This window comes from Schistocerca americana, chromosome 7 (genome assembly GCF_021461395.2).
Source record: "Schistocerca americana isolate TAMUIC-IGC-003095 chromosome 7, iqSchAmer2.1, whole genome shotgun sequence".
Classification (NCBI taxonomy): domain Eukaryota; kingdom Metazoa; phylum Arthropoda; class Insecta; order Orthoptera; family Acrididae; genus Schistocerca; species Schistocerca americana.
Genome location: NC_060125.1, coordinates 141,814,507 through 141,827,295, shown reverse-complemented (window position 1 = coordinate 141,827,295; position 12,789 = coordinate 141,814,507).

The window sequence follows — 12,789 nt, the reverse complement described above, 5'->3', positions numbered from 1 at the left end:
CATTCGTTTCACGATGGAGGTGGAAAAGGATGGTTGCCTTCCCTTTCTCGACGTGTTGGTTAGGAGGAAGGATGATGGATCATTGGGACATGCAGTCTACAGGAAACGTACTCACACCGACTTGTACTTACAAGCTAATAGTTGTCACCATTCGGCTCAGCGTGAAGGGGTACTTCGTACCTTGGTACACAGGGCACATATCGTTTCTGACGCTGAGACTTTGCCAGCTGAGCTGTCCCATCTTGAAGTTACATTTCGTCAAAATGGTTACAGTGATAGACAGATTGAACGTGCGTTGCGCTATCGACCAACTGTACATCAGGTGATTGATGATAATTCTGAGTCAACACCTAAGTCTACTGCCTTCTTGCCTTACGTAGGAAACACGTCCAATAAGATCGGTCGTATTTTACGGAAATACGATGTGAAATGCGTTTTCCGACCTCCATCTAAAATTAGAGCACTTTTGGGTTCCGTTAAGGATGATCTTGGACTGCGTAAGGCGGGTGTATATCGTGTCCCTTGTAGCTGCGGCATGGCATATATTGGTCAAACTATCAGGACCGTGGAGGACAGATGTACTGAGCATAAACGGCACACACGATTACAGCAGCCTAATAGATCTGCTATTGCCGAACATTGCTTGGATACTGGTCACCCCATGTTATATAATAAGACCGAGATATTGGCATGCACGTCCAGCTATTGGGACAGTGTGATTCGGGAGGCAGTTGAGATTAAATTAGCGAGCAACCTTGTTAACAGGGATGGAGGTTTCTGTCTAAACTCTGTTTGGAATCCGGCTCTCTCCCTTGTCAAGAAACAGAGGGACAGACTCAATGCTACCTCACCGGCGAATTCATAGTCTCACTATCGATAGCTCTGACTTTGGCCATCTTTGGTGGCACTAGTGTTCAGTGTGTGTGTGTTATCTTTCCTGCTTGGGTCCGAGGACCGAGGTATTAAATTTGCATGTACGCCGCCTGTCCGTTGCAGTTTGCCTTGAAAATGGCGGGGTGTTCTCCCGCCGAAATATCGGCGGTCGCTGAAAGTGTTACCTGGCTGAATTCCCGGAAGTTATTTGAAAGTTTCATACTTAACTTTAATCCATTAATGATGAACGTCGCTCTTGACGGTACATGATTCACAATATTATCTATTCAGAATAGTAACTGAATATGGCGCCTTGCTATGTCGTAGCAAATGACGTAGCTGAAGGCTATGCTAAACTGTCATCTCGGCAAATGAGAGCGTATGGAGCCAGTGAACCATCGATAGCAAAGTCGGCTGTACAACTGGGGCGAGTGCTAGGAAGTGTCTCTGAACTAGACCTGCCGTGTGGCGGCGCTCGGTCTGCAATCACTGATAGTGGCGACACGCGGGTCCGACGTATACTAACGGACTGCGGCCGTACTTTAGGCTACCACCTAGCAAGTGTGGTGTCTAGCGGTGACACCACAGATTCTCTGTGAATTTTGCAGTTCCAATTCCTACGTTTCTGGTGCATGCCTCGTGTTTACATCTCATGTTCTACGGTCCGTATGAGGTTAATATTCAGCTGCGTGGAGTTCAGTTGTGGATCTGAAGCTGAACCACAGGTACTGGTGACAGCATCACATAGAGTTTGAAAATGAAAATTTTGTCGAAAAGAAAAGTTCACCTCCAAGTAGAATATATAGATCAATTTAAAAACATTAATAGAGGAAAAAAAAGTACTTGTGGCTCTTTGTAAAGTGTCTTGGTAAGTAACTTCAGTACATGCATAATTTATTGTCATAGCCATTAAAACTATCAAGTAACATTTAATTATGATAGTTTTATATTGCAACCAGCACGTAAACAATTTTATAATATTGGAAATTCAGCTCTGAGACTAACCGTCAAGGTAAACTCTTTGGGCCCTGTGCTTGTAGTCCGCTGTTCTTGCACGCTTTTACGATTCCTGTTCGACCAGTAATCGCATTACTAGAAAATAACTGAGCAAACTGAAATCTCCTCTACACTAACCAAAAGATACCATTGTACTTATACTGTACCTAGCTTGTATACGTAATCTAGGTTCAGTCTAGTAAACCATTATTGAGTCAATGTGGCCCAAAAACGTTAATTAGCATGTTAGATGATAACTGCCCACTAATCGCGAATTAGGTAATTGCAGTTGTTGTATTTCCAACCTCAATAGAGGGAAAAGAGCGCTCAACTATCATTTTAGAAGCAAGAAAAACACAAGAACTGTGAATTCTGCTTCAGCTTCCAAACAGTTCACCACTTACATTAGTACAAATCAAACAGAATCGAATAAGGTTGCTGCACCAGAAGCCAAATTTGCGTTTCGTGCTCTAAAACGCCACCGTTTCTACAATTCTTCCTCATGAACATCAGTAATCATATTTGAGATTTTTAGTGTTTCAAAGGTACCAGTTCAGTTTTCAAGCACGAAAATTAAAACTAAAACAGTAGCTAACATTTTATATCGCTTTCCTTAAAGACAGTGCGAGAAATAAACTATCAAAAGTGAATTATGTCGGAATCAGTACAGATGTCAGTAATGACAAACATGTAACAATGTTTCCTGTTGTGGCCGTATGTTTTGATATAGCAAAAGGTGTTCAAAGTGATTTGTCATATTGAAATGAGTGTGACAGTGAAACTTCCACTACAGTGTCAGAGCAAGTGTATAAAGCAATTTCTTCATTCAGCATTAGTGACAAAATTTGTGGTTTCGGTGGGATGTGATGATGTTTTGATCTGTGGGGTGCTCAACTGCACAGTCGTCAGGGTCAGTAAAAAATCGCAAATTTTATACCAAACTTTTACACAGTCCTGTCTAGCCAATGTCACGAATGATGATGATGATGATGATTAAACGATGAGGACAACACAAACACTCAGTCCCCGGGCTTTTGGTGGGGATGATACTAACACAAACTTTGGACATGTTGGAGGAAATTGGGAAACAGTACGTATAGAAAATCTGAAAACAATTTATACAGGCCTATAGTACAGGTAGGTTGCCCAGGGCATGAGGTACGTAACAACTCCGTTCAAACTAAAATTAATTTTCTTTCTTTGAGACCTCTCTGGGGAAATGAAGGCCCTCCCATGTGAGGACAGTTGGGCGCACATGTAGAGTCCGTGGCTTTAGAACTGAGGTCGCTGCCGGTGCAAGCAGTTCTCGCTTCTGACATTTGACATACAAATATACGAATGGTGATTGCAAACATTTTCTGATCACCATGTTGTGCTTCGCCTCTCGAGATGGAGTCCAGTCTCTCCGTTTGTCATGGTTCTGGGGATTGCCACTCTTGCTGACGTGATCCTCTGCGTGTACCTCTGCACAACGCTAATTTCTATTCAAGGCGACTGGCGGATGTGGCGGCACTGTATTTCACCCGTTTCCGGTGGGAGCAACATTCAGACACAAAACTACGCTTCGCCTCTCGAGATGGAGTCCAGTTTCTCCGTTTGTCATGGTTCTGGGGATTGCCACTCTGGCTGACGTGATCCTCTACGTGTACCTCTGCACAACGCTAATTTCTATTCAAGGCGACTGGCGGATGTGGCGGCACTGTATTTCATCCGTTTCCGGTGGGAGCAACATTCAGACACAAAACTACGCTTCGCCTCTCAAGATGGAGTCCAGTTTCTCCGTTTGTCATGGTTCTGGGGATTGCCACTCTGGCTGACGTGATCCTCTACGTGTACCTCTGCACAACGCTAATTTCTATTCAAGGCGACTGGCGGATGTGGCGGCACTGTATTTCATCCGTTTCCGGTGGGAGCAACATTCAGACACAAAACTACGCTTCGCCTCTCGAGATGGAGTCCAGTTTCTCCGTTTGTCATGGTTCTGGGGATTGCCACTCTGGCTGACGTGATCCTCTACGTGTACCTCTGCACAACGCTAATTTCTATTCAAGGCGACTGGCGGATGTGGCGGCACTGTATTTCATCCGTTTCTGGTGGGAGCAACATTCAGACACAAAACTACGCTTCGCCTCACGAGATGGAGTCCAGTTTCTCCGTTTGTCATGGTTCTGGGGATTGCCACTCTGGCTGACGTGATCCTCTACGTGTACCTCTGCACAACGCTAATTTCTATTCAAGGCGACTGGCGGATGTGGCGGCACTGTATTTCATCCGTTTCCGGTGGGAGCAACATTCAGACACAAAACTACGCTTCGCCTCTCGAGATGGAGACCAGTTTCTCCGTTTGTCATGGTTCTGGGGATTGCCACTCTGGCTGACGTGATCCTCTACGTGTACCTCTGCACAACGCTAATTTCTATTCAAGGCGACTGGCGGATGTGGCGGCACTGTATTTCATCCGTTTCCGGTGGGAGCAACATTCAGACACAAAACTACGCTTCGCCTCTCGAGATGGAGTCCAGTTTCTCCGTTTGTCATGGTTCTGGGGATTGCCACTCTGGCTGACGTGATCCTCTACGTGTACCTCTGCACAACGCTTATTTCTATTCAAGGCGACTGGCGGATGTGGCGGCACTGTATTTCATCCGTTTCCGGTGGGAGCAACATTCAGACACAAAACTACGCTTCGCCTCTCGAGATGGAGCCCAGTTTCTCCGTTTGTCATGGTTCTGGGGATTGCCACTCTGGCTGACGTGATCCTCTACGTGTACCTCTGCACAACGCTAAATTCTATTCAAGGCGACTGGCGGATGTGGCGGCACTGCATTTCATCCGTTTCCGGTGGGAGCAACATTCAGACACAAAACTACGCTTCGCCTCTCGAGATGGAGTCCAGTTTCTCCGTTTGTCATGGTTCTGGGGATTGCCACTCTGGCTGACGTGATCCTCAACGTGTACCTCTGCACAACGCTAATTTCTATTCAAGGCGACTGGCGGATGTGGCGGCACTGTATTTCCTCCGTTTCCGGTGGGAGCAACATTCAGACACAAAACTACGCTTCGCCTCTCGAGATGGAGTCCAGTTTCTCCGTTTGTCATGGTTCTGGGGATTGCCACTCTGGCTGACGTGATCCTCTACGTGTACCTCTGCACAACGCTAATTTCTATTCAAGGCGACTGGCGGATGTGGCGGCACTGTATTTCATCCGTTTCCGGTGGGAGCAACATTCAGACACAAAACTACGCTTCGCCTCTCGAGATGGAGTCCAGTTTCTCCGTTTGTCATGGTTCTGGGGATTGCCACTCTGGCTGACGTGATCCTCTACGTGTACCTCTGCACAACGCTAATTTCTATTCAAGGCGACTGGCGGATGTGGCGGCACTGTATTTCATCCGTTTCCGGTGGGAGCAACATTCAGACACAAAACTACGCTTCGCCTCTCGAGATGGAGTCCAGTTTCTCCGTTTGTCATGGTTCTGGGGATTGCCACTTTGGCTGACGTGATCCTCTACGTGTACCTCTGCACAACGCTAATTTCTATTCAAGGCGACTGGCGGATGTGGCGGCACTGTATTTCACCCGTTTCCGGTGGGAGCAACATTCAGACACAAAACTACGCTTCGCCTCTCGAGATGGAGCCCAGTTTCTCCGTTTGTCATGGTTCTGGGGATTGCCACTCTGGCTGACGTGATCCTCTACGTGTACCTCTGCACAACGCTAATTTCTATTCAAGGCGACTGGCGGATGTGGCGGCACTGCATTTCATCCGTTTCCGGTGGGAGCAACATTCAGACACAAAACTACGCTTCGCCTCTCGAGATGGAGTCCAGTTTCTCCGTTTGTCATGGTTCTGGGGATTGCCACTCTGGCTGACGTGATCCTCTACGTGTGCCTCTGCACAACGCTAATTTCTATTCAAGGCGACTGGCGGATGTGGCGGCACTGTATTTCATCCGTTTCCGGTGGGAGCAACATTCAGACACAAAACTACGCTTCGCCTCTCGAGATGGAGTCCAGTTTCTCCGTTTGTCATGGTTCTGGGGATTGCCACTCTGGCTGACGTGATCCTCTACGTGTACCTCTGCACAACGCTAATTTCTATTCAATTCGACTGGCGGATGTGGCGGCACTGTATTTCATCCGTTTCCGGTGGGAGCAACATTCAGACACAAAACTACGCTTCGCCTCTCGAGATGGAGTCCAGTTTCTCCGTTTGTCATGGTTCTGGGGATTGCCACTCTGGCTGACGTGATCCTCTACGTGTACCTCTGCACAACGCTAATTTCTATTCAAGGCGACTGGCGGATGTGGCGGCACTGTATTTCATCCGTTTCCGGTGGGAGCAACATTCAGACACAAAACTACGCTTCGCCTCTCGAGATGGAGTCCAGTTTCTCCGTTTGTCATGGTTCTGGGGATTGCCACTCTGGCTGACGTGATCCTCTACGTGTACCTCTGCACAACGCTAATTTCTATTCAAGGCGACTGGCGGATGTGGCGGCACTGCATTTCATCCGTTTCCGGTGGGAGCAACATTCAGACACAAAACTACGCTTCGTCTCTCGAGATGGAGTCCAGTTTCTCCGTTTGTCACGGTTCTGGGGATTGCCACTCTGGCTGACGTGATCCTCTACGTGTACCTCTGCACAACGCTAATTTCTATTCAAGGCGACTGGCGGATGTGGCGGCACTGTATTTCATCCGTTTCCGGTGGGAGCAACATTCAGACACAAAACTACGCTTCGCCTCTCGAGATGGAGTCCAGTTTCTCCGTTTGTCATGGTTCTGGGGACTGCCACTCTGGCTGACGTGATCCTCTACGTGTACCTCTGCACAACGCTAATTTCTATTCAAGGCGACTGGCGGATGTGGCGGCACTGTATTTCATCCGTTTCCGGTGGGAGCAACATTCAGACACAAAACTACGCTTCGCCTCTCGAGATGGAGTCCAGTTTCTCCGTTTGTCATGGTTCTGGGGATTGCCACTCTGGCTGACGTGATCCTCTAGGTGTACCTCTGCACAACGCTAATTTCTATTCAAGGCGACTGGCGGATGTGGCGGCACTGTATTTCATCCGTTTCCGGTGGGAGCAACATTCAGACACAAAACTACGCTTCGCCTCTCGAGATGGAGTCCAGTTTCTCCGTTTGTCATGGTTCTGGGGATTGCCACTCTGGCTGACGTGATCCTCTACGTGTACCTCTGCACAACGCTAATTTCTATTCAAGGCGACTGGCGGATGTGGCGGCACTGTATTTCCTCCGTTTCCGGTGGGAGCAACATTCAGACACAAAACTACGCTTCGCCTCTCGAGATGGAGTTCAGTTTCTCCGTTTGTCATGGTTCTGGGGATTGCCACTCTGGCTGACGTGATCCTCTACGTGTACCTCTGCACAACGCTAATTTCTATTGAAGGCGACTGGCGGATGTGGCGGCACTGTATTTCCTCCGTTTCTGGTGGGAGCAACATTCAGACACAAAACTACGCTTCGCCTCTCGAGATGGAGTCCAGTTTCTCCGTTTGTCATGGTTCTGGGGATTGCCACTCTGGCTGACGTGATCCTCTACGTGTACCTCTGCACAACGCTAATTTCTATTCAAGGCGACTGGCGGATGTGGCGGCACTGTATTTCATCCGTTTCCGGTGGGAGCAACATTCAGACACAAAACTACGCTTCGCCTCTCGAGATGGAGTTCAGTTTCTCCGTTTGTCATGGTTCTGGGGATTGCCACTCTGGCTGACGTGATCCTCTACGTGTACCTCTGCACAACGCTAATTTCTATTCAAGGCGACTGGCGGATGTGGCGGCACTGTATTTCCTCCGTTTCCGGTGGGAGCAACATTCAGACACAAAACTACGCTTCGCCTCTCGAGATGGAGTTCAGTTTCTCCGTTTGTCATGGTTCTGGGGATTGCCACTCTGGCTGACGTGATCCTCTACGTGTACCTCTGCACAACGCTAATTTCTATTCAAGGCAACTGGCGGATGTGGCGGCACTGTATTTCATCCGTTTCCGGTGGGAGCAACATTCAGACACAAAACTACGCTTCGCCTCTCGAGATGGAGTTCAGTTTCTCCGTTTGTCATGGTTCTGGGGATTGCCACTCTGGCTGACGTGATCCTCCACGTGTACCTCTGCACAACGCTAATTTCTATTCAAGGCGACTGGCGGATGTGGCGGCACTGTATTTCCTCCGTTTCCGGTGGGAGCAACATTCAGACACAAAACTACGCTTCGCCTCTCGAGATGGAGTCCAGTTTCTCCGTTTGTCATGGTTCTGGGGATTGCCACTCTGGCTGACGTGATCCTCTACGTGTACCTCTGCACAACACTAATTTCTATTCAAGGCGACTGGCGGATGTGGCGGCACTGTATTTCATCCGTTTCCAGTGGGAGCAACATTCAGACACAAAACTACGCTTCGCCTCTCGAGATGGAGTTCAGTTTCTCCGTTTGTCATGGTTCTGGGGATTGCCACTCTGGCTGCCGTGATCCTCTACGTGTACCTCTGCACAACGCTAATTTCTATTCAAGGCGACTGGCGGATGTGGCGGCATTGTATTTCCTCCGTTTCCGGTGGGAGCAACATTCAGACACAAAACTACGCTTCGCCTCTCGAGATGGAGTCCAGTTTCTCCGTTTGTCATGGTTCTGGGGATTGCCACTCTGGCTGACGTGATCCTCTACGTGTACCTCTGCACAACGCTAATTTCTATTCAAGGCGACTGGCGGATGTGGCGGCACTGTAGTTCCTCCGTTCCGGTGGGTGCAACATTCAGACACAAAACTACGCTTTGCCTCTCGAGATGGAGTTCAGTTTCTCCGTTTGTCATGGTTCTGGGGATTGCCACTCTGGCTGACGTGATCCTCTACGTGTACCTCTGCACAACGCTAATTTCTATTCAAGGCGACTGGCGGATGTGGCGGCACTGTATTTCATCCGTTTCCGGTGGGAGCAACATTCAGACACAAAACTGCGCTTCGCCTCTCGAGATGGAGTTCAGTATCTCCGTTTGTCATGGTTCTGGGGATTGCCACTCTGGCTGACGTGATCCTCTACGTGTACCTCTGCACAACGCTAATTTCTATTCAAGGCGACTGGCGGATGTGGCGGCACTGTATTTCCTCCGTTTCCGGTGGGAGCAACATTAAGACACAAAACTACGCTTCGCCTCTCGAGATGGAGTCCAGTTTCTCCGTTTGTCATGGTTCTGGGGATTGCCACTCTGGCTGACGTGATCCTCTACGTGTACCTCTGCACAACGCTAATTTCTATTCAAGGCGACTGGCGGAGGTGGCGGCACTGTATTTCCTCCGTTTCCGGTGTGAGCAACATTCAGACACAAAACTACGCTTCGCCTCTCGAGATGGAGTCCAGTTTCTCCGTTTGTCATGGTTCTGGGGATTGCCACTCTGGCTGACGTGATCCTCCACGTGTACCTCTGCACAACGCTAATTTCTATTCAAGGCGACTGGCGGATGTGGCGGCACTGTATTTCCTCCGTTTCCGGTGGGAGCAACATTCAGACACAAAACTACGCTTCGCCTCTCGAGATGGAGTCCAGTTTCTCCGTTTGTCATGGTTCTGGGGATTGCCACTCTGGCTGACGTGATCCTCTACGTGTACCTCTGCACAACACTAATTTCTATTCAAGGCGACTGGCGGATGTGGCGGCACTGTATTTCATCCGTTTCCAGTGGGAGCAACATTCAGACACAAAACTACGCTTCGCCTCTCGAGATGGAGTTCAGTTTCTCCGTTTGTCATGGTTCTGGGGATTGCCACTCTGGCTGCCGTGATCCTCTACGTGTACCTCTGCACAACGCTAATTTCTATTCAAGGCGACTGGCGGATGTGGCGGCATTGTATTTCCTCCGTTTCCGGTGGGAGCAACATTCAGACACAAAACTACGCTTCGCCTCTCGAGATGGAGTCCAGTTTCTCCGTTTGTCATGGTTCTGGGGATTGCCACTCTGGCTGACGTGATCCTCTACGTGTACCTCTGCACAACGCTAATTTCTATTCAAGGCGACTGGCGGATGTGGCGGCACTGTAGTTCCTCCGTTCCGGTGGGTGCAACATTCAGACACAAAACTACGCTTTGCCTCTCGAGATGGAGTTCAGTTTCTCCGTTTGTCATGGTTCTGGGGATTGCCACTCTGGCTGACGTGATCCTCTACGTGTACCTCTGCACAACGCTAATTTCTATTCAAGGCGACTGGCGGATGTGGCGGCACTGTATTTCATCCGTTTCCGGTGGGAGCAACATTCAGACACAAAACTGCGCTTCGCCTCTCGAGATGGAGTTCAGTATCTCCGTTTGTCATGGTTCTGGGGATTGCCACTCTGGCTGACGTGATCCTCTACGTGTACCTCTGCACAACGCTAATTTCTATTCAAGGCGACTGGCGGATGTGGCGGCACTGTATTTCCTCCGTTTCCGGTGGGAGCAACATTAAGACACAAAACTACGCTTCGCCTCTCGAGATGGAGTCCAGTTTCTCCGTTTGTCATGGTTCTGGGGATTGCCACTCTGGCTGACGTGATCCTCTACGTGTACCTCTGCACAACGCTAATTTCTATTCAAGGCGACTGGCGGAGGTGGCGGCACTGTATTTCCTCCGTTTCCGGTGTGAGCAACATTCAGACACAAAACTACGCTTCGCCTCTCGAGATGGAGTCCAGTTTCTCCGTTTGTCATGGTTCTGGGGATTGCCACTCTGGCTGACGTGATCATCTACGTGTACCTCTGCACAACGCTAATTTCTATTCAAGGCGACTGGCGGATGTGGCGGCACTGTATTTCATCTGTTTCCGGTGGGAGAAACATTCAGACACAAAACTACGCTTCGCCTCTCGAGATGGAGTTCAGTTTCTCCGTTTGTCATGGTTCTGGGGATTGCCACTCTGGCTGACGTGATCCTCTACGTGTACCTCTGCACAACGCTAATTTCTATTCAAGGCGACTGGCGGATGTGGCGGCACTGTATTTCCTTCGTTTCCGGTGGGAGCAACATTCGGACACAAAACTACGCTTCGCCTCTCGAGATGGAGTTCAGTTTCTCCGTTTGTCATGGTTCTGGGGATTGCCACTCTGGCTGACGTGATCCTCCACGTGTACCTCTGCACAACGCTAATTTCTATTCAAGGCGACTGGCGGATGTGGCGGCACTGTATTTCCTCCGTTTCCGGTGGGAGCAACATTCAGACACAAAACTACGCTTCGCCTCTCGAGATGGAGTCCAGTTTCTCCGTTTGTCATGGTTCTGGGGATTGCCACTCTGGCTGACGTGATCCTCTACGTGTACCTCTGCACAACACTAATTTCTATTCAAGGCGACTGGCGGATGTGGCGGCACTGTATTTCATCCGTTTCCAGTGGGAGCAACATTCAGACACAAAACTACGCTTCGCCTCTCGAGATGGAGTTCAGTTTCTCCGTTTGTCATGGTTCTGGGGATTGCCACTCTGGCTGCCGTGATCCTCTACGTGTACCTCTGCACAACGCTAATTTCTATTCAAGGCGACTGGCGGATGTGGCGGCATTGTATTTCCTCCGTTTCCGGTGGGAGCAACATTCAGACACAAAACTACGCTTCGCCTCTCGAGATGGAGTCCAGTTTCTCCGTTTGTCATGGTTCTGGGGATTGCCACTCTGGCTGACGTGATCCTCTACGTGTACCTCTGCACAACGCTAATTTCTATTCAAGGCGACTGGCGGATGTGGCGGCACTGTAGTTCCTCCGTTCCGGTGGGTGCAACATTCAGACACAAAACTACGCTTTGCCTCTCGAGATGGAGTTCAGTTTCTCCGTTTGTCATGGTTCTGGGGATTGCCACTCTGGCTGACGTGATCCTCTACGTGTACCTCTGCACAACGCTAATTTCTATTCAAGGCGACTGGCGGATGTGGCGGCACTGTATTTCATCCGTTTCCGGTGGGAGCAACATTCAGACACAAAACTGCGCTTCGCCTCTCGAGATGGAGTTCAGTATCTCCGTTTGTCATGGTTCTGGGGATTGCCACTCTGGCTGACGTGATCCTCTACGTGTACCTCTGCACAACGCTAATTTCTATTCAAGGCGACTGGCGGATGTGGCGGCACTGTATTTCATCTGTTTCCGGTGGGAGAAACATTCAGACACAAAACTACGCTTCGCCTCTCGAGATGGAGTTCAGTTTCTCCGTTTGTCATGGTTCTGGGGATTGCCACTCTGGCTGACGTGATCCTCTACGTGTACCTCTGCACAACGCTAATTTCTATTCAAGGCGACTGGCGGATGTGGCGGCACTGTATTTCCTTCGTTTCCGGTGGGAGCAACATTCGGACACAAAACTACGCTTCGCCTCTCGAGATGGAGTTCAGTTTCTCCGTTTGTCATGGTTCTGGGGATTGCCACTCTGGCTGACGTGATCCTCTACGTGTACCTCTGCACAACGCTAATTTCTATTCAAGGCGACTGGCGGATGTGGTGGCACTGTATTTCCTCCGTTTCCGGTGGGAGCAAATTCAGACACAAAACTACGCTTCGCCTCTCGAGATGGAGTCCAGTTTCTCCGTTTGTCATGGTTCTGGGGATTGCCACTCTGGCTGACGTGATCCTCTACGTGTACCTCTGCACAACGCTAATTTCTATTCAAGGCGACTGGCGGATGTGGCGGCACTGTATTTCCTCCATTTCCGGTGGGAGCAACATTCAGACACAAAACTATGCTTCGCCTCTCGAGATGGAGTTCAGTTTCTCCGTTTGTCATGGTTCTGGGGATTGCCACTCTGGCTGACGTGATCCTCTACGTGTACCTCTGCACAACGCTAATTTCTATTCAAGGCGACTGGCGGATGTGGCGGCACTGTATTTCCTCCGTTTCCGGTGGGAGCAACATTCAGACACAAAACTACGCTTCGCCTCTCG